Raw genomic sequence first — 20,671 nt, 5'->3', positions numbered from 1 at the left:
CGTTAGCCGGGAGGTACATGTAGTGGGAGTGTGGGATGGGGATAAGGGGGGAAGCAATGCACAGGCGTAGTAAGTTTTGACGGGCGAGTGCATTTTTACGATGTGTCTTTTAACGAGCACTTTGAAACTGTCTTTAAAGATTTGGTATATCCTTGATTAACGGATCAAGCAACTATATTACTACAGAAGCGGAACGTCTGCGTGACAAACCTGTACTCACGTTGCTCGAACTGAACACCTGGTCATTTTGCTAGTAATTTCTGGATTAAACTGAACATGGGGCTCATGCGAAAATGAGAAAATCGCAGAGAGGACATGTGCTTCAAGCGTAGACAAGCCAGCTTGAACATAAAAAGTGATATTTGTCAGGTGAATCCAAGCCATACGACAGGGCTGGGAACAATGGAACACGGTCAATTTCAATTGGAGAACAGGGGAACAAAGGCAAAAAAACGCTGGAGGACAAGGGAAAGGGCAAGAACATTTGAGTAAAGCAGGGAGCAAGTACGGATAATTGCGGAACAAGGGAACGCGGGCAAATGTTGAGGGGAACAAGGACCCTCGTATGAGGACATATGCGTGCTTTGATATAATACACAACGGTCGCGTTTCATCTAAGGTCATTACCAGGCCTACTCTGGGTCCTTAAGTCGCCCTAAGCCGCCTAAAGTCGCCTTAAGTTGCTATCGGTTACGCAATGTTAAAAAGGTTTCAACACACTCAAATTGCCCCTGTAGAAGGTTATTAGACTTATGGCTGTCGTGTTAGGGTAAATTCCACTCTTAACACTATGAAGGAGGTGCAACGATGGCCCAACGGTTGGTGCAATGGACTAGTATTGGGGATCAGTGCATTGTGTTCGTACTCTCATAGTGCCTCTCCTCACCCAGGTGTATAAATGGGTACTGGTTAGAGAACAGGGGTGGGGGGGGGGGGGGGCAGGGTGAAGCAGAGGTAACCTCAATATGTGTGCTTTTAATTTCCAATGCATTGGAGCCATCTAAAACTCCTCTTAATAGGCCCTAGTCAGCCACACCTTTGTTTTTGTTTACATACAACAGCTTGGCTTTTATGTTTTATCTGGATCATGTCAAAGCAAAGAAAATCACTGTGAAGCTACTAAAGATAAAGGGACATACTTTCAGGAGCACCACTAACAGTAAAGTAGCAAGACTTCGCCTCACCATGCAATATCAATAATTTTGATGGCATTGGAATTAGCAGAGGTTGACTAGGGTCCTTTGGGAAGCTGAGGACCTGACAATTACTGTATTATGCCTTAAAGCCGTGGCTCCCTTATACATAAAAAAGTAATGTTTTAATAGACCTGCACCTGTCTAGCCCCCATGTTAGCAGGAATACTTTCCACATGTAGACAATTTAAATGGAATGACAATCTGATGTATACTCTCTCACAGATGGCTTTTTATTTCTATCAAGGTTTAATTTGTTTCTTGTGCTTCACTGTAAAAGAGTTAATAAAAAAGATGACACTGTGTTATCATCGAGAAATATATTAAATATGGAAAGATATAACAAATGACTATACTGCGATAATTTCTTTTAAGCTTATTAATTTCTGTAAGTTATTACTGAATCAAATCTTCCGAAGACCTACAGTGTATAATTGATAAACAACCACAGTGAGAAGTATTCCAGATCATCAAGATGAAAAGAAAAAAAACAGAAAGATATTCTGGGTTAAGGCTTAATTGTTTCTAGTCACTTTTACACTGAGCAGTAAAAATATCGTCATCCAAAGTCAATTAGACCGAACTGAGTCGACACTTTAATTACTTTACTTACGGTGTAAAAGAGTGACAAAAGTGGGCCATTTCTCCGGCAAAAATCATTATTTGCATTTTACTTCCGCAGTCGACCAACCGTAAACGTTTGAATTTCTTAATTCGACAAACCAACTTGCAGCATAATGTTTATCTGTCCTTTTCGTAGATTTGATGAAGGGAGGTATTCACCAGTCCGGGATCGTTATCAGATTTGATAACCTCGACCAAAACAAATCATTAACCAATCGCTGCACAAGTTTTCGTTCACGTGACATTATTTGGTAGCAACAGTGTATAATTCAATATGGCGGTCGACGGGGCGTTGCGTTGAAATTTCATTTAATTAATTGTATGTTTGCTTCACAATAGGTTACTGGATTATGGAATAGAAACAGAGATGTATGGAAGAAAACTGTCTTTGTCCAAAAGCTACTGCAAAAAGTTTCATTTTCAGATAGACACCGTATAATATTTGTTCCGAGTAAAAACACACGAAGGTAGACAACAGTTATTCTGTTCACAAAAGCGTTGTTTATTAATACTAATATGATAGCTTCTATTTTCACTCAGGCTTCATTTTCTTGGTAGTTGGCGAAGCTGGTTGTTCAACCGTCTGTATAAAATATAAACGAAACACTAACAGTAAATACATCTTGAGTTTACAAATCGACACTAAACAAGTTTCTTCTATATTCCAAGCGGAGAGCTGTAACTGAATTTCGTTCAGTTTGCATGAACGAAGCGTGGTTAGGACCGAAACATCTCCTACTATGATTCATCACTATGAAATGGAAATAATAGTATCGAAACAGTTCGCGACCCTCCCTCTGTCGACTCTCTGTCCAGAGATACTGAAGATAGAATAGCTTACCTCGATGGCCATATCCCATCCCTCGCCTAATTCCATTTCTGCGATTACTAATCCAATCCCCTCCGCCGTACTTTACATTTCGTTTCCATCTTTGATGCACCGGAGTTCTCTTTGTCGTTGTGGGCTCGCCTGATATGGTTCTGGCACAACAACAAAAATATAGCAGGTATATTTACTTTAATTCGTGATTCACCTCCGTTCAGTGGAATGGGTATACGCAACACTTTATGTCGTGAGATGTGACAGTGAACTTGGAAGTCTTGGCATTTCCGGAAAAAATTGTTTTAGTTGTAGATCAGTAGTCTATTGTTGTGCATTCGGTGATATGGAAAAACGCTTTTAATGACCGATTCACATAAAAGAACCTATAATTCAAGTAATATGTTTTCGTACCATAGTTCACTCGCTAAATCCAACAATAAGCTTCATTATATAACGACTGGTGTACCAGAAAACTGACCTAGTTTGGCCGGCATTTCCGAAAAATATTTCAGGGCTGCGAGTTGTTGAAATTGATTCTTGGACTCTAAAATATAGGCAACTTACCCTTTAATGTGATTGCCGATTGTCCCGCAGTCCGAAAGGTGTTTTAGTTCCCTGTTTAAGAAGTATTGCACCTGGCCTATCTGTCTTCCAGCAACTTCTCTCAAAGTGCAATTTTTCTTAGCGCTCTTTGATACCAGACTGTGGCACGTCTAGAAGTGTCTCGGGTATTTCTCTAATTTCTGGCAAAACACAACGAAGTGCGAACGGGTCTTTGTTTCCATTTTCAGGAAGGACACGAAAAGGAGTTCTTTCTGGCCCCTTGATTTTGAACTCATGGTAACCCTTCAAAAGAAAATAAACAACTAATGTTAGATTCGCAAGTGGTTTCCCGACCACGTGGACTGCCGTACCATGAATCGAGCGACTCACTAAGAGCTATAATTTTTTCTGAAGGGGCTTAGATGATTTATGTAAGTTACTTTTACCTACCCCTTAATTTTTCCACCAGTAATTCTTAAAGTTGAATGGTGCGTGTCTGTCAGGCCTAAAAGAAACGAAAATTTTATGCTGCAAAACTCGACAACAATAAACCTACCCTATGTAATGACCAAGCTATATCCACAAAATCGACATAAATTTGCTATTTTGATTCTATGGGTACCAGCATCCGCCATATCAATACCTAGGAACACATCAATTACAGCTGTAAATATGGCCGCCGTTACGAACAACACATCGCAAATCAAAATACCCCCGTGCACTTTTTTCACAGATCGTGCACAACACTAAAAACACGTTAAATCCCAAGAATATGGCATGAAGATTAACGACATATTTTTTGTGATTTTCGCAAAAATCTGCAAGTAACTTAAATCTAATGACAAAATGAAGAACATACCTGGTTTGGATGCTAAATTGCAAGCGCTGTTTCACTTTACGAGTAGCATTTTACATCGTTTACGCGGGTCTTCGACCGCCATCTTCAAAACACGCGAGGCTCCTTCTTTTCCGGTAATTATCGAATAGAATTATGGGTAATTTACCCGAGTATAATCGAACAAATAACGAGCAAAGTGAAGTGAATACGAAAATTCCCGATTTTTGAAATGGCCGCCATGTTGTGACGTCACATGGTTATCAAATCTGATAACGATCCCGGACTGTTCACATCATCTTATACACTTTACGTGGACTGCGCTACGGTTACTATTGAAAGCAAAGACACAGAAAATTCTCTGTGATCAACTCTCAGTAAACATGGCCGCCAGGCAAATGTTTGGAACACGCGACTTAGTTTGGTCCCGTGACTACAATGTATGCGAGCTCACGCGAGTATGATTATTCCGACAGGCGTTTACAAAAAAAAACAAGAAGGAAGACAAACCGCCAAACTAATATTCTCCGAAATTTGAATACAGTAATTTATTATCCGGTGATTTGAAATAAATGTACATTCGGGGACACTTCGCAGAAGATCTCGAATTTTCGTGGCACAGGCTGATGTCTCGTCTCTTTGAAGCATGGAAACCAGTTAGTGGCGCAAAGGTTACTGAGAGAATCAAAATGGCGGAGACCACTGCGTCTGGTATCGATATATCAATTTCTAGTATTTCGTTGTGAAAATATTGTTCTGGGCATTTGTAATGTGTCAGTTTGAAACTAGTGAAAGCTTGGAGGGTGTATTTCTTGGTGATCTGATCAACCGTGGTAAAAACCTTCTAAAAAATTCGATTCACTGTATAAACTGCCAGGGTCATTAAAGTTTTCTGGAGCCTGACAAGTAGTTGGTGAAATTTGACAGGAAGTGTTCTTACTAAGGAACTTAGCATGCGGTACTCATTATGGTATTGGAATATTTTGTGTGACTGAGGCAGGAGAGCAACAAATCGATTGGGTCCCTGAAAAGGACTGAGCAACTTTGGGAAGCCATGCCATTTGCTAAACTCCCATGCCTAAATTGACAGTGGAGATGCCAAAAATATGGCAGATGAGTCTTCCAAGATAATCATTTTATAATTTAGGAAGCATTGTAAAATAAATGCATGTAAATAATTTCCCTGTTGTTTGAATAATTTATTAAAAATATACAAACACTTCAAATTAAATCAAGATATCTTAAATCTAAAATTTTTGTGACTGTGAATATATTTTTATTAGTTTTGTTTGATTTTTTTTTATTGTGATATCTTCACTAATATTAATGCTAACTTACTGGTATTTATTGTTATGATTATTCTAATAGTAGTAACTATTCAGTGTTGTCGTATTTTTTTATTTAGTAGTACTTTTTTTAATGGTTTGAAATCTGGCCCGGTTTGTTCAAAAGCCAGTTAACGCTAACCCAGGTTATATATTTTTTTGTGTAGAAATCTATTTCACTGCTTATGGTTGTGTAGTTTTAAGATGAATCAAACTCAAAACTGAAAGACAAACAACATAAACAGAAAACTGGACCGAAAAGTTACAAAAATAAAAGTAATCAAAATTTTCTCTAATCCTGGGTTAGTTTAATCAGGCTTTGAACAACCCGGCCCTGGATATTTGAGACTGTGATGACTTAATTATGTACCAGTATTGGTACAATAGTGGTTTATTGCAAGAGCTATATGGAAAGACTGTTGCTAAGTTTAAATTTATATCATTCGAGTGAATTAAAGTCTCCTCGAGTCACCTAAAATCGCCTTAGGTCGCCTAAAATCGCCTTAAGTCGCCTAAAGTCGCAATGGTTTTTCTGCCAATTTTGCTTAAGTCACAGAGTATTACATATTACCGGGTGCATTTAGGAGAGAGTGGCATAGCACAGAGAATTCTCGTATCCTGGTTGGTTACCTAGGCGAGGTATTCAGCGCGGAATTGCGACTCTTGAAAGCCAGGCTTTGCGTGATATGCCACTGGAGCGACAATATAACAACAGCTAAAGGACAACTAGAAGCAATGACTTTTTAATCATGTTTTCAAAACCATTGTCGCCGTCCACGAAGCCGAAAGCAAACACAAACACTGATCACATGGTCGGAATAATAAAAGTTCATTTCGCTCTAAAATTAGACAATACAATATATAATACTCTCCCTCGTGGATTACGTCAGAGCCTCCATCGAGGAACCAGCACGTGATCAATACAAGAGATTCGCCAGCTGATTTTATATGACAGCTCCTCTCTTGGATGAAGGTTATTCCCTGGGAAAAATACGGTTCAAATGTGGAGATTCTGAGAGGGGATACATCTACTTCTAATCCCAAACTTAGACATATCTTGTGTAGAAGTTATCAATGATATTTCGCCAGATTATTAGTGAAACACAATAGCTGTCAGCAAAATGTCCTCATTATCAATCATTAATGACCTTCATAAGTTTTTCTTCTCTTCTACAGCTAAAACTACTACCGCCCCAAGAACCGATGAAGGTAACTAGAAAACTTTTACTGAAAGAACATCAAATGAGTTCTAATTTTAGTGTGCTCCTGTGAAGGTATTTTTCTTGAGAAATAATCAATAATAACATAGTACTGTTAAAAAATACATACGAAATCAACACTGTCAGTGAAACGTCCATGTACAACCAACTGAGAAGAGCAGCGCTAAATCAACAACAAAGATTCAAATCTGCATGCTGACCATTCTAATATTATCGATTCTCCGAACTTTCATATGTATTTACCAAAAATCCAGCACAGACCAGGTTTACGCGAGAGGAAATTGTTCCGTATTCGTGAAAAATCCGGAACGTTTTGGTACTGGATTGATCTTGCCGTTTACAAGCAAGAGGACGAATCCGAAATAAAAACTGTACGGTTTGGTCATGTCTCCGGAGATTTTGAATCCAGAATTTAAAGTGGGTACTTTGAATCCGAGAACTTTTGAATCCTGAGAGTTTTATCGCGTAAAAGATTTTTTTTCTCTAATCCGGATATTTTTCCACCTGCGATCTTGTTAGTTTTTGGTAGAACCAAAATGGCGGATCTAGAAATGTAGTCACAGTCGTAGTCACATTGATCACTATTGATGGCGGTCGCTGGCTGCCTCATTCTGTTTCAGTTCCACGCAGTCACTTTTATAGTGGCCATGTAATGCCATATTCCTCAGAAACCAAAATTATCCACGCAAACAATGTTGACTACCTCCACAGTTTATCGGAGACGATGGCACGATCGAAAGCCTCGAAGGTTCTGGATAAGACCAGAACATTGGTCAAACGCCTGGTGGGAACATAATGAGCAATAATAGCGTGGTCAGCGAGTAGAGAGAAAACTTCAAACTGTCTCAACCTATCCCTAGCCTTCTTTTTGTCGGCATTTTGTCTCTCGTCGTCGAGGCAACAAACAGCTTGTTAACCATTCGTGTAAACGGTTAGGAATGCGAATATCCTTTCGGTGCAAACTCCTACCAATCCGAATACTCTAAAATTAATGAATCCGGAAATATTTACGAATCCCAAAAAATCTCCTCTAGTGTAAACCTAGTCACAGTTTCTTCAATGGAATACTCCTTGCAGAGCCAAATAACTTCTTATCTTCTTTTAAAGGTGAATGTTAAATGGAAAAAATTGTAGGAAAAGTTATCTTTTGTCTCAAAAAAAGCAGCAGCTGTTCATCAATCGGCCTTATTCCGACGGTGCAGTTTTCTTCTTCACAGCCGATTAGTTTTAGACAGACAGAGCAATCAGTGAGTGACATTAATAGTAGTTTATTTAGTCTTAATAGTTTCAAATGCTTCATGTGTGTTTTCGTGTACACCCAACAGAAACCAAAAGCGCATCTTCGATGTATGTGAAAATCGTATATGGTTTGGTTGGATTACTCATAGTCGTGGTCGCTTCTGTTGCCTGCTATATCGTCTTCAAAAGGTTAGCACTGTAATATATTAACGCCGCAATGAAACGGAACAAAGAACAGACATTCCGAAACTCTTTCTCTTTGCTAGTAAATTCAGCTTGGAGAAATTTCTTTAAAATACTGGTATGTGAGAATGGAAGCATAACTGGGTCCTGTTACTGTTGATTGCTTTAGGTCAGAGGGTTTCATAAATAAGTTTCGTGACGTTTTCGTTCTCTGCTATCCTCAAGCTTTAGCCCCTATAAAGGCACTAACAAGGCTCGTAATTTGGGATTGTCTGAGTTTTTGCATGGGTCCGAATTTATCTAGTCAATAAACCAATCATCTCCATTCATAAAAGAAGTCTATCCTATAAACAGAATGTTAGGTAGCTATAACGTGTTGTAACATTTGGGACTTGTGGGGACTCTCCCTCAAGAGCTCACTTCTGTGCATCCACTCTGCAGATTTCCAGTGAACAACAAATCGCATGACAGATATTTGCACCGTTAAGTTAGCTCATTGAATTAAGCTTAACTGTTAGACCTATCCTACAACATGAAACAAAAGTAAGATTGCTGCCTGTTTGTTGTTTTGCTTTCCTTGCGATTGAAATAGATGGCGCCATCGAAAGGAAGCAAGGACAAATCAAGCGCCAATAACAGATGGATCTGAGATCAGGGTATACGAAGGTAATTCAGGCGAGCAATCCTCTGGAAAACGTTGTTATCATTTTCGTGCCACAGTAGGTTACCATAGCAACAGTTTGACCTCCTAAAAACGCCCTTAATTACAGCTTTAGGGGCTTATAATTCAAAAACCCGCGCGATGATTTTTTTTATATTATCAACTTTTGATAAGCATGATAAGACGCAACTTTTGGCAAAGTTTAAAAAAATTCTGTAGGTAGGGTTCAGACCCACCTTAAATTTTCGAAAATTTAAGGTACGCTCCTAAAGCTGTAATTAAGGGCGTTTTTAGGAGGTCATAATGTTGCTATGGTAACCTATTGTGACACGAAAATGATAACGTGTTCACCGATGATTGGGCAGTTTTTTGATAGCATGATTGTAGCATCAAGTGATAACGAGTGGTTATAACGACCCATCAAAATCTAAGGGTTGGAAACTGTTTTGAGCCACCTTAAGCTATCCACAGAATAGCTAGTCCACTCAAACTAGCTTGTATGCTCTCTTCTTTTCCTGGTTACGTTAGCCCTTACCAGTAAAAAAAATTCTGCTCTACTGAAAAAGGCCCATAAAGTTACCATTGCCAATGTAGAACAGGGTTGTTCCTAGGCAGAGCTCTAGCTCTGTGGTAAGAGCGACAAACGTTAGCTACACACCTCTCATTCGAACGAGTCTCGCTTTTAATTTTTTAGCAGAGTTCCTGCGCGCCGAAGTCGCGCAAAAGGAGCCCCATACCTTAGAACATTTGGTAACCTATCGATTTCAAAAACTTTGGTTGTCACGTGACTGTCCGCACGTCCGTACGTGCGTCCGCCAAGCCCAATACCTTGAAAAATGAGAGAGTAGCACCATTACCATAGATACATCTTTGTTACAACTATCAAAACAAGGTATCCGCTGACCAGTATCCCGGGATCATAAAGCGGGTTCAAGTTTAGTGCTCATGTATGCTTTTAAGTTGATCACTGACCAGGTACTGGTTTTTGACTGGATCGCAGGCTCAAGTCACATTATTTCTCTGGGAGAGAAGGAGGGAGTACGTGCACAGGCATAATTTCCCGGCGCGCGCGTACTGATGGGTCAATCCTATCTAAAGATTCGTTTATTATTATTATTATTATTATTATTATTATTATTATTATTGTTATTATTATTGTTGACTTTTCTTTCGATATATTCCTTGCACAGTCGTCTCTTGGAAAGTCCCTGATATATTGCTTAGGTACATGTAATTTCTACAATCTTGGCTACGCTTATTGGGTATAGTTTCTGAAAATCTAACCGGAAAAAATAGCGAAACCACACACTGAACAACTACATGCTCACAATTGATCAATTTTTTAGTTTCTTATTCACGAAAAACAAATCGTCTTTTTCCTTTATGGTTAATTATTGCAATCAGGAGTTCCGCTTTTAGGCTTGGCTAAATCTATATATTATACTTACAAATCAAAGTTCTCCAATATTCTCCAGAGGAGTAATTCTAATTAAATTCCAAAAGGCAAATCTTTATCATTCTAGTACCTTACCGATGTTTCTTAAACGTATTTGTTATACCATGCTAAAAGGTTCCAGAATATTCTCACACGTCGGAATGAAAAATTTGTCCCTAGACAACCAGAGCTTGGACAAATTTTCCTATTTGGTTTTTCCTCTATAGATATTCCAATGTTACCAGTATCTGAGAACCAAAATCATGATGACGTCATTTGGGATGTTTTTTAACTTGACCGTGAGCAGATAACGTTGGTAAGGATACTGGGTACTGGTAATTTTGGTCAAGTTTCCAAAGCAACATATGGTGATTCGAGATTGGAGGTGGCTGTTAAGTCTCTAAAAGGTATTGTTGTTATTTCCGTCACAATATTTTTCTTATCAGTAAGGATTTAGTTATTCATGAACAAGCAAAAACTAACGAGAAAACTCCCCGTTTCGGAGTCTTCATGACGTCATTGTCAAGTTAACGAAAACTAAAGAACACAAATTATGTAAGTTAGTAGAGGTGTAACAAGAACATTCTTAATGTACAAATGCTTTACTATGATCTTAAAATTTCGTTTACTGGCAATATGGGTCCAATTTTGAAGAGTAGGGAAAAATATACCAGAAGAAAAAAACTCTCGTCATGTATTTTTTACATTATTAACCTAAGACATTCAAACAAAGTGTGCGTTTGACCTATGTTAACGATGTTGATGTAACAGGTTTTGTCTTACAGAGCCCATAATTTCGATTTCTTCACTGGTGAAACATATCGAAGTTTAAACTTAACATTATGTGTCAACGTTATTGGTGTAACTGATAGAACGTATTCCTGCTTGCACTTTGTGATAGGACCTTTTTCAATCTATCATAGAAACTGCCCAGGAGAAGGACATACAGGACATGCTCACTGAATTAGAGGTTATGAAATCGATGCAGCCTCATCCCCATGTGGTCAGACTTATTGGTTGTTGTACTGAAAAAGGTCCTGGTTTGATTAAAACGATGAACTTGCATTTCGCTTGTTGCAGTTTGAACTCTGTAAAAACACTTTTATTAAAGAAGAATTAACCTGAAACATAAAACCCGAACCAGGGCATTCACATTGTTTACTTAATTTTAACGAGAACTGCAGTTACTACTCACCGTTTACCAATTGAACCCGCTCGAAGGGATCTTTGACTTTTGGTAAATTTGTTTTGTCCATTCGAGAAAGCAAGAGTAGCGTAAGAAATGGAGTCTGGAATTTTCAAATATAATATAACTTTAGAAGGTTGTTTAGCTGTTTTATTGCAACCGAAGTTTGTAGTAATATTAATATCATATCTCGTTCTTTTTTTTTGTTTGTTTGTTTGTTTTTTTAAAATTATTTCGACATTTCAGATCCGCTGTTGATTGTTTTGGAGTATTTACCATACGGTGACTTGTTAGGATACCTGCGCAAGAGCAGAGGACACGAAGACACATACAACACAGGAGAAAAAAGACCAAATTCCAGACTCACTGAAAAAGAACTGCTATCTTTTGCTTGGATGATAGCTGATGGAATGAGCTATCTGGCAACAATGAAGGTAAACCATGGATCTGGTTGAATCCACCATCATTTCTCTCAAGGGGGACTGTGGAAGAATCTTCCTTCTTCTTAACTGGAAAGATGGAGTTCGTTTCTGGTTCGCTGTTAAGACAATGTGACAACAAATGATCTTTGTACTTGAGGAATTAACCCCCCCCCCCCCTCCCTTTTACTCTAATGCTTTTCAGGTTGTCCATCGTGATTTAGCCGCTCGCAATGTATTGGTAGGCGAGAACAAAGTTTGTAAAATTTCCGACTTTGGATTGGCACGTGGTTTAGAAGGAGATATTTACACGAGAAAAACCCAGGTAATTAGCAGTTATCGCCAATGGTTATAGAGAAATTTGCATTTACTTATTTGTAGCTTATACGTGTTCTCATCTGTTGTCATCCTTTTTCCTTCGTTAGTTTCTTCTTTCGTTTGTTTATTAATTGTGTGGCTGGCTGGCTTGAATACCTGCAGGATTACTGTCATGTCCACCCTTTTACTTACTAAGTGTCTGACCTCCTGGCCGGTTTGCTTGCTTACCATGTTGCTTGCTTGTCTCGATCAGTTCTTACATGATCTTTCTTTACGTTTCTCACTCTTTTCGTTCATCATATTCCTTACTTGCAAGGCCCGTCTTCCAGTTAAGTGGATGCCTCCGGAATCTCTGTTCTTTGGTGAATCTAGCACTATGAGTGACGTGTGAGTAAACTTCAACTTTGCCAAGCTTATTTCAAATAGCTGCCAAATGTCATATTTTTAACTAAAAAAAAATAAAAACATTAAAATTGTTAGGCAATTAGTTATGCCTGCATGTATATGAATTAATCTGATGCAACGTTTTCCCTCTCCATGCACGGCTGTTGGATATAAATCAAGATATATACAACTGAGACTGAATTGTGCATTAACTTTAACATTATCGTGTTTTCTATGGCTTGGGTTGAGGGAGGCGTCTGGTTTTCAAAGCGATCCGGGCAATCGAGACGTGACCCAGACCGAGGGAGGAACGATCGCAGCTGATTTTGTAAAAAACAAGTCTCAGGCGATTGGGACGATCGAAGTTACCTAACTCAATCCCAAAATGCATCGAGTTAACCAGAAATCACCGTTCTTTCTGTGACTGTCCTTTTTATTGCGAAATAATTGTAATCGGATACAGACCTGATCTGAGTAGCGCCACTTTTTTGCTGAGATCGCGTCAATTAGATTTAAAACAAAAATCTTCTAATCCTTGATCGACCGGATATCTGTAAACTTTTTTTGAGCGAGTGGAAAGATCTGGACAATTTCAGGAGAATCCCGAGGTTTGGAACCGCCCAGGGAAACTAAAATCTGATCCAGAATCGAAGCTAACATTGAGCTGTGCTCACGATCATGTAAGCACATTTTCAAAGGAATTAAGTGTCACCCTTAAGTACTTTTTCTCTCCAGTCTTTATTTACAAAAGTCCCAGGTTAATTTAAGGATGCACTAATAATATTTTACTCATCAATGTTGGTAGAAGAACAAAAATTTTCAGCGTAGCATGACAAATAAAAGAAGAGTTATGTGTCAGGATACCTATAAAAGAAGTTAACTAAAGTGAAGTCAACATATCTGTGTTTCCCAGATGGTCCTATGGAATTGTGATGTGGGAGGTGTTCACTATCGGTAAGTACGTACAGTACAATGAAGAATCACGACAGGACAGCAGGCGATGCGATTTCTTTACCTTACTCAACTTTATTGCGTCACTGGTACTCAGCTTTTTTTCCTTCTGGGAAAAATATTTATTATGCATAATTTTTTTTAATTAACATGGTTGCGTAGTGGGATTGTCTTGAATGAGCTTCAGTTGGTTTTATACGTCTTGTAAAGCATCGACGAAACACGACGCCACAAGACAAATTGAATTGCTGTCAAACGTGTTCTTACGCTGACAGGTGAATCGCCCTATCCTGGTAAAAAGGCTCGACAAGTCGCTAACCTGCTACAGACAGGATACCGCATGCCAAGGCCAAGACATCTTGCCAAAGATCTGTGAGTAGTTTATGGTATAGAAACTCGGGTAGGCAACGAAAACCAAATTTAGTAATGCAATTCATGATCGTTTTCCAGTTACTCAATTATGACTGATTGTTGGGAAGAAGAGCCTCGCAAAAGGCCAACATTCCAGTGGCTGTGTAATGCAGTCAGAAGATTACTGGACGACAAAAAGGTTTGTAAATCATACACCTGATCTAAGAAACATTTTACTCAGTTCAAGAGAAAGTAAGCAAGAGAAGCAGATCACCCTGCCGCGTGATAATTATTTGTTGCTGACGTTATTACTTACACTTTTCCTTATTAACGTATTACTTTGCATGGAGTTCCTCAAACAATTAAAGAGCTTCGTGAAATATTTGACTCTATGCACGTAATGTTTAAGGGTAAATTGGATTTAAAAAACTGCAAAATGTCTGGGTTGCAACAGCGCTAATGAGCTCATACATTCTTTGAAAAATTCTTGTGTCGAACCAAAACTATTCAATGCATCGGGCTCAATTTTTTTCGACACTTAATCGAGGTATGCCCTTTCAGTATTCAAAACTGATATTTTAGTAGCTTGATCAAAAACTGAATCGCTTATGCCTATGAGGAATTTTTTTTTTTTCTCGCAATCACCCCGTAGTGCGAGAAAAAAGATTGGACGCAAGATATCAAACACGAAAGACCAAGTTTAAGGTAATTCCCTTGAAATTGTTCTACTATCAAACTTTTTTTGAAACTTGGCATGATTAACGTTCATAATATGAACATTTAAAAAATGCAAAAAAAGTGCGGTCACCGTGGTTTTTTACGCGTCAGCAGGCTTTTAAAATGGGGTATTTTTACTGGTTGCGCCTTAAAAAATCGAATCATCTTCATACAGAATTAAGTCTTGGTTACTTGAAAGACAAAATTTTATTGTGAAAGTAAAGCTTCTTTTATCACATAAGCAGTATTGCTTCATTTAAGCCGTTTTTGATTGCCTGGTTGTGGGAATATTGCACTTTTTCGGATAGTTCCGTGGTTAGCTTGAAGTCCTCGCCTTGGCCAAAATAAATGAGGTACGGAATTATTTTCCAAAGAAAAATCATGTTCTGCTATCAAACTTTTTTCTTCTTCAAGTATGTTCTTTATTTGACTAATCTTAGAAAATACCTGAAAAAAAAAATCGGGGGTCACCGTGCTCGTTTAAGAGAAAAGGAGCATTTATTTTGCTATCGAGCTTAGTTTGAGGGAAATCTCTTACGTTTTGTGCGTGCTCTAATGACGCGAAAATCGTGCGCAGTAGGGATGCGCAATGCAATACTAAGGAATTACCTTAACCACATATCCAAACAAGAGAGTTTAAAATACGAGGGGCAGCAGGGTATTTTTGACGAACTTTGTAGTATTGTGAACCGCATGTGGTCAAACATGTCGTGATTGTTTGCTGTAATATATCAAACACGAAACACCGTGTTTGACCACACTTCCAAACACCGAGAAGACAGTTGGAAATACTACGGACAGCGGAGTATTTTTGACGAACTTCGAGTTGTTTGGAAATGCTGTCAAACACTGTCTTGAATGTTTAATATATCTTCTCAATCGAGACTAAAACTAAAGAATAAATGGAGAAGTAAAATCGTAAAAATCGTTCACACTACGCCAGAGGAATTTTAAAACACAAGAATCACCAGTCATTTTGGATTTGTGTAACGCCATCGTTTTCCAGCAGCTCCGTTTTCAAAATGTTTTCCTTCCACCCTAAGACTCAAAGCCAGCGTTTTCAAATTCCTCCAGTTTGAATTAAATAGCGTTCACGAAAAGCCCCTTTTTCCCGACGGATTAGTGTGGACGAAAGACGTAACCGGATCAATAAAGCTGCGTTTTCAAATTCTTCCAGCGTAGTGTGGACGGAGCCTAAGAGTAATGATGGCTTGATGAATTGAGAACTATAGCTGATTGTTATCATGTTATCATTTCACCTACAGATATATGTAAACTTGGACGAGTATGATGATCATGACTATGTTAATTTCGACATGAAAATTGACGAGTAATGATGAAGGAGCACGAGTGGAGACCAGAAGCTATTTCAGTGTTAGAAGAAAACTTTATTTTTTCGTGGGAGAAAGAACGTTTGAATATTATTATTAAGCAAGTTTCTTTTTCCCCTGATTTCATTAAACAAGCCCCCAAACCCTCGAGTTGTGTACGCGCAAGTCTTATGACAACCATATATATACCATTTGTTGCACGTAAAATGCTCGTTAAATCTAACTTCAGATTGCGTTTGTGTTAGATGACACGCAAGAAGAGCAAAAATGCAGTAAGACTCTGATGTCTTACCTGAAAGGTTGATGCTGCCCGGCAGTAATAGAGAGAAACTGAGGGGTAAGAAATCTAGGGCAAACACAGTCAGCGCCACAAGAGGCAAATATATAATGACATCCACCCATCCATCCATCCAAGCAAATGCAAGCAGGGTGAAATTGAAGATCCTGTGTTTATCCGGCTTCGACCTGTTTGTCCTTTAATGTCCCAACAAAATTTTAATGTGGCAAAATCTTTGGAAAACCCTTGTCAGTTTTCTGCACGACATGATAGGTTTCCTTTGTGAGGAAAACTAAACCTGCCAAGTAGAATAATTCAAATTATTCTTATTGATAGCCTCTTACTCAGGCGCTCTTCAGGCTCGTCGCGCAACCTTCTGCCCCCACCAACGTTCGCAGAAGGCGAAGTGGATGCTTATAATATCCAATATCTGTTGCTCTTCTGTCAAGCCTGGTTTTCACTAGCGTCGTAAGCACAACCCCAAGCACAGCAATTCTTATTTCACCGTGAAAACGGCCTTGACGCAGGCATAACCGCACGCGCAAACACAAACGTAAGGATCGAAATTTTCCCTTTTTTCATATGCTTGCGCTTATGCTTGCGTTTGCGCTGCAACAAGCCAAAACGAAAAACCACTCAGGCATAATACAAGCACGAGGATATTTACCACACATGGATACGTTTGGCCCGGCAGTGAAAGCTCTGGATCCAGATTAACCGATACCTTGCGCCTAAACAGTTCGGAATGTTCTGATGATTTTGCTTGTGCTTGTGTTTGTTTCAAATTTTGTTCTCACTTGGGCCATCCCTATTGTTTGCGCTTGTGCTTGTGCTTGCGTCGCTAGTGAAAACCAGGCTTTACTTTCCCCATGGATAGCTATAGTTTGCCTCTTGGGGATAAGGAGTCCTGATATGAAAATTCTTTATCCCTAAGTGGCAAGCTACCCGCGAGGAATGTGAGGGTAAAACCAGAGATCTTGAATATATTATCAGATACAAACGTTTCTACAGGTTGTAGACGAAAAGAAATTCTTAGAAACAAGACTTGGCGGTTTTACTTCCCCTCATAAAGGAAAACTACGATGCTTAAAACTGGTAAGAGTTTTAATTTTCTGTGAGGAGATGATGTATTTTGTTATTGCAAAGATTTCTTGAAGACATAATGAGACAGCCGATAATTACGATAAAAATGGATGTTTAATTTCACTTTGCATGCAGCATAACATTCTGCTTCTTGAAGCGCTAACTGTGTTTGCCCAGATCTCTCGTTTTCTTTCGATATAACTATGGTTAGAATCAGCCTTTCAGATGGGAAACAATCTGGCTGCACTCTTCCGCTATATATGTGAGTTAGTTAACACATTTCCCTTTCATACTGAATTTAATCAACGTTTTATGCAGCGAGTTGTGCAGGTATAGTCATGCCAAAAATCTAAAAGATCGGTTAAATCTTGAAACTGTCACCACAGCGCAAATAAATAGGTTCAGGTCTTCCTACAGGAGATTTTTCCTGCACGAACGGCATGTCTGTCTTAACACACCTTGCTCCTTTTCCTCTTATTATTATCTTTTAAAGTTTCTTGTACCTTGAGTTGTAAGCCATAGTTTTTAGTTTTATCGCTGAGACATAGATTCTTAGTAGTGAGGTTTTATTATAAGTACAAACGTATGTCTTTAATTAAAATTTAGCTCCAAAAAGCCACTCCAGAACCTCACGCCAAGAGGGTGGAGAGGATCGCGGGCGCACCGAAACACCCACGGCTGGAGACTGAGCCTAGAAAACTAGTTGCCGGCATTTTAGATCCTTGAGATGACTTTCTCAGCCAAGCAATCCCATCTACCAAAAGACCCATTCTATACAATGAATGGACTGCTAAGAAAGTTGATAAAATAAGTAAGGTGTCTTTATAGGTGAGAGTTAAGACTAGTCAACTCTAAATTTTTAGCAACAATGCATGAAAAAGTAGGTTCGTTTTCCTAGGACCTATCGACTGGTAGTCGCTTCCTGAGTAGCCAATCAGCTTGAGAGTTTGCTAGTTAGCCAAAGAGTTTTGCCACTTAACAATTAGTTTATGAACTCAAGATTGTTATGGGGCGAGAGTAGTATGGAATTGTTGTACTCCAGTTATTGATACTCTATGGGCTAAAATTGAATGTTACTAATGTTCTTTAGCGAAAAAAACAATTTGCTTCCGTGACGTACTTCTAGGAATTAGACGGAACCTTAACTATGTAAATATTAACGCCCCGTCCACACTACACCAGAGGAGTTTGAAAACGGAGCTTTAGTTCTACGGTTAGGCCTACTGTCCACACTAATCCGTCACGAAAACGGAGCATGTAGAAAGCGTTTATCAAACCAGAGCAATTTTAAAACGTCAGCTTTGCGTTTTTGTGTGGACGGAAAACATTTTGAAAACGATGCTTTTCATAAAAGATGACGTTACGATGATCATGATACTTCCCTACCGCAGTTTTACTAAAAAAAAAAAAGTAAAATGACCGGTGATTGTTGCGTTTCCAAATTCATCCGGTGTGGTGTGGACTAGAACATTTGATGCGTTTTCACCGTGATGGGACCCCCGTTCTCAAATTGCTCTAGCAGAGTGTGGACGGGACCTAAATCATGCATAAACAGGAAAGTAAGATTATATTTTTGCTGTTATCGTTATTGTTGTTCTTCTTGTTGCTGTTTTCTATCTGTGACAACTTTGTTAATGGTCCGCTCCTCGATTCTGTGTTTTATAACGAATGTTATGAAACACGAAGTCATTTACCTGGACCATGTCAACCTTAATTGTTCTAAAATCTGGATCTGGTGAAAACAGTAATGATGAGGTCTGAAAAAAAAAACATGGCATGAGTGTGCAGTGGTATTAGCCCAATATACCGTTAAAAGGTTTCAGTCAATTCTTTCTGTCGTGCATCATCAAATAATTTTTGCGGATACTGTTCTTTTTTTTTTTTTTGAAATCGAACATCGAATTTTCAAGTCTGTTGATATATTTTCTTGCTTGTTGTAGGCATGATTCAGTGCCCAAGGGCAAAGAGTCAACTGTCGTTTCTTTTTTTTCTTTTGCTCTCGAAGACTTCTAGGAATGACTAAACCTAAACACTGCTCATCAACCGATGCTCTCGCGCCGCTCGCGTGGGTTAGCATAGACATGCACGAGGCGAAAATTTCACCGTTAATTTGCTGCTAGTTTTTAAGCATTAAATGACTATGTTGAATGGAATTCTAACTTGATTTAAACATTCTAGCTAAGAACACACCTTCGACACGCACCAAAAAGATAATCGATCTGTAAACCTCGATTTTTTTCACTCTTCGGGCCAACACCGTATTATAAGTTACGCTGTATCACGGAACTGTTTCATTGTGAAGGCCAACAAATTCTGACGCCGAATCCTCGACCTCCGCGTGCGATATCAAAAAGCGATTAAAAAGAGTTCTCCTAGTTCTTTGTTTCACAAACCCTAAACACCAAAATTTCGTGTGTTGAAGAGACAAGTTGTACTCATTGTTGTGGTGTGGCCCGGTCTTGACCCTCGATATACCAAATGATAGCGTTGTTCTTATTCTACGCTCCGCACTTATCTACCTGTATTTGAGCAAATATCACACCCAATCCGTGGCGCTCAAAACTTTGTTGACGTTCGATATCGGGCTTTTTGCACCTTGCCAGTCAGAACGATCTCGTCGATTAACAAGTTCGCTTGCCTCGGTATGGCCTCGCAACGAACGCTAAAAAAAGACCACACTTACGAGGGTTCTTAAAATGAAGCGACACAGGCTGATAAGTAATCATAAGAATAATGAAAGGCTCCTTTTTCACTGTGCGGTGTGTGTTTCTCAGCAATTCAACAGGCATTTTTTAAGAGTTGGACGAAGCCATTCTTCGTTGTTTTACAGCAGCTTTTGCAAAAGCCTCGCTCTCTCTCGCAGCCAGCTTCAAATGGACCTTTTGTTACTTCACAGCTTCTGCTTTTTGGTTTTCGGAGAAAATTACTTCATTCTGATTGGCTGAGCGCAGACCAATTTATCGTTTATTCCTTTTTTGCACCGCGTTCGCAATTTTCTCAGTCATATAATAAATGACAAATTGCGTAAAAAAAAAAAATAATAAAAGCTCGAGCAGTTCAGATTTACACTACTCTTCAGGTTTGAAAATTATTTCTAATTGCACTCGCCTAAGGCTCGTGCAATCTTGAGAGAATTTCAGATATCACTCATAATGTAAATTTTTTTTAATTGAGGGTCGTCCAGGGGTATTCTCGTAATGTGTGATTTGCTAATTTTATTTTCCGTGAAACGTGAATTTAGGAAATTATTCTTCGTGATCCGTGACCTAAAGGTTTTGCGTGACCCGTGAAGAACTTGAATTATTAACCGATATTCGTGATTTGACCCCCACTGTTTTGAGACGCGAGTCCTCCGAATGGTTAGAGTCGTCTATCGGTCGTGACTTAGACATGCGATTTGTAATATGGAGCCTTGACTTAGCCTTTCACGATTTTGCTTTCTTCAAACACTCTTTCTAGTGTAAGAACAGGTTATTAAAAAGAGTATCTTACTTACTTATTTTCCTGATTCGGGAAAACGATATTCTTATATATTCCGTGATCCGTGATCCTCATTTTTTTTTTTTCCGTTTG

General features: G+C 38.9%; 1 long non-coding RNA gene and 1 pseudogene across 2 annotated transcripts in view; one reads left to right on the top strand and one right to left on the bottom strand.

The window, feature by feature from the left end:
- The window catches only part of LOC110047731 (ephrin type-A receptor 4-like), a 74,953-nt pseudogene extending 56,267 nt beyond the window's left edge, over positions 1 to 18,686 (top strand). The window contains exons 7-18 of the transcript XR_016205747.1: positions 6,520 to 6,552; positions 7,889 to 7,991; positions 8,578 to 8,651; positions 10,309 to 10,488; positions 11,005 to 11,115; positions 11,514 to 11,701; positions 11,892 to 12,011; positions 12,321 to 12,391; positions 13,302 to 13,342; positions 13,615 to 13,711; positions 13,790 to 13,889; positions 15,673 to 18,686. The product of XR_016205747.1 is annotated as an ephrin type-A receptor 4-like (transcript). The remainder of the gene's footprint in view (positions 1 to 6,519; positions 6,553 to 7,888; positions 7,992 to 8,577; positions 8,652 to 10,308; positions 10,489 to 11,004; positions 11,116 to 11,513; positions 11,702 to 11,891; positions 12,012 to 12,320; positions 12,392 to 13,301; positions 13,343 to 13,614; positions 13,712 to 13,789; positions 13,890 to 15,672) is intronic.
- On the bottom strand, positions 2,732 to 4,093 carry LOC149116421 (uncharacterized). The gene is made up of 3 exons (XR_016205765.1): positions 3,634 to 4,093; positions 3,205 to 3,486; positions 2,732 to 2,798 (listed from the first exon to the last, which is right to left on the bottom strand). It is a non-coding gene; the product is annotated as an uncharacterized LOC149116421 (long non-coding RNA).
- Positions 18,687 to 20,671: the final 1,985 nt, after the last annotated feature.

This window comes from Orbicella faveolata, unplaced genomic scaffold, assembly GCF_042242905.1.
Source record: "Orbicella faveolata isolate gen_17 unplaced genomic scaffold, um_ofav_v1 contig_12, whole genome shotgun sequence".
NCBI lineage: Eukaryota > Metazoa > Cnidaria > Anthozoa > Scleractinia > Merulinidae > Orbicella > Orbicella faveolata.
Note: the sequence above shows the minus strand (reverse complement) of the source record. Positions and strands in the feature narration are given on the sequence as shown.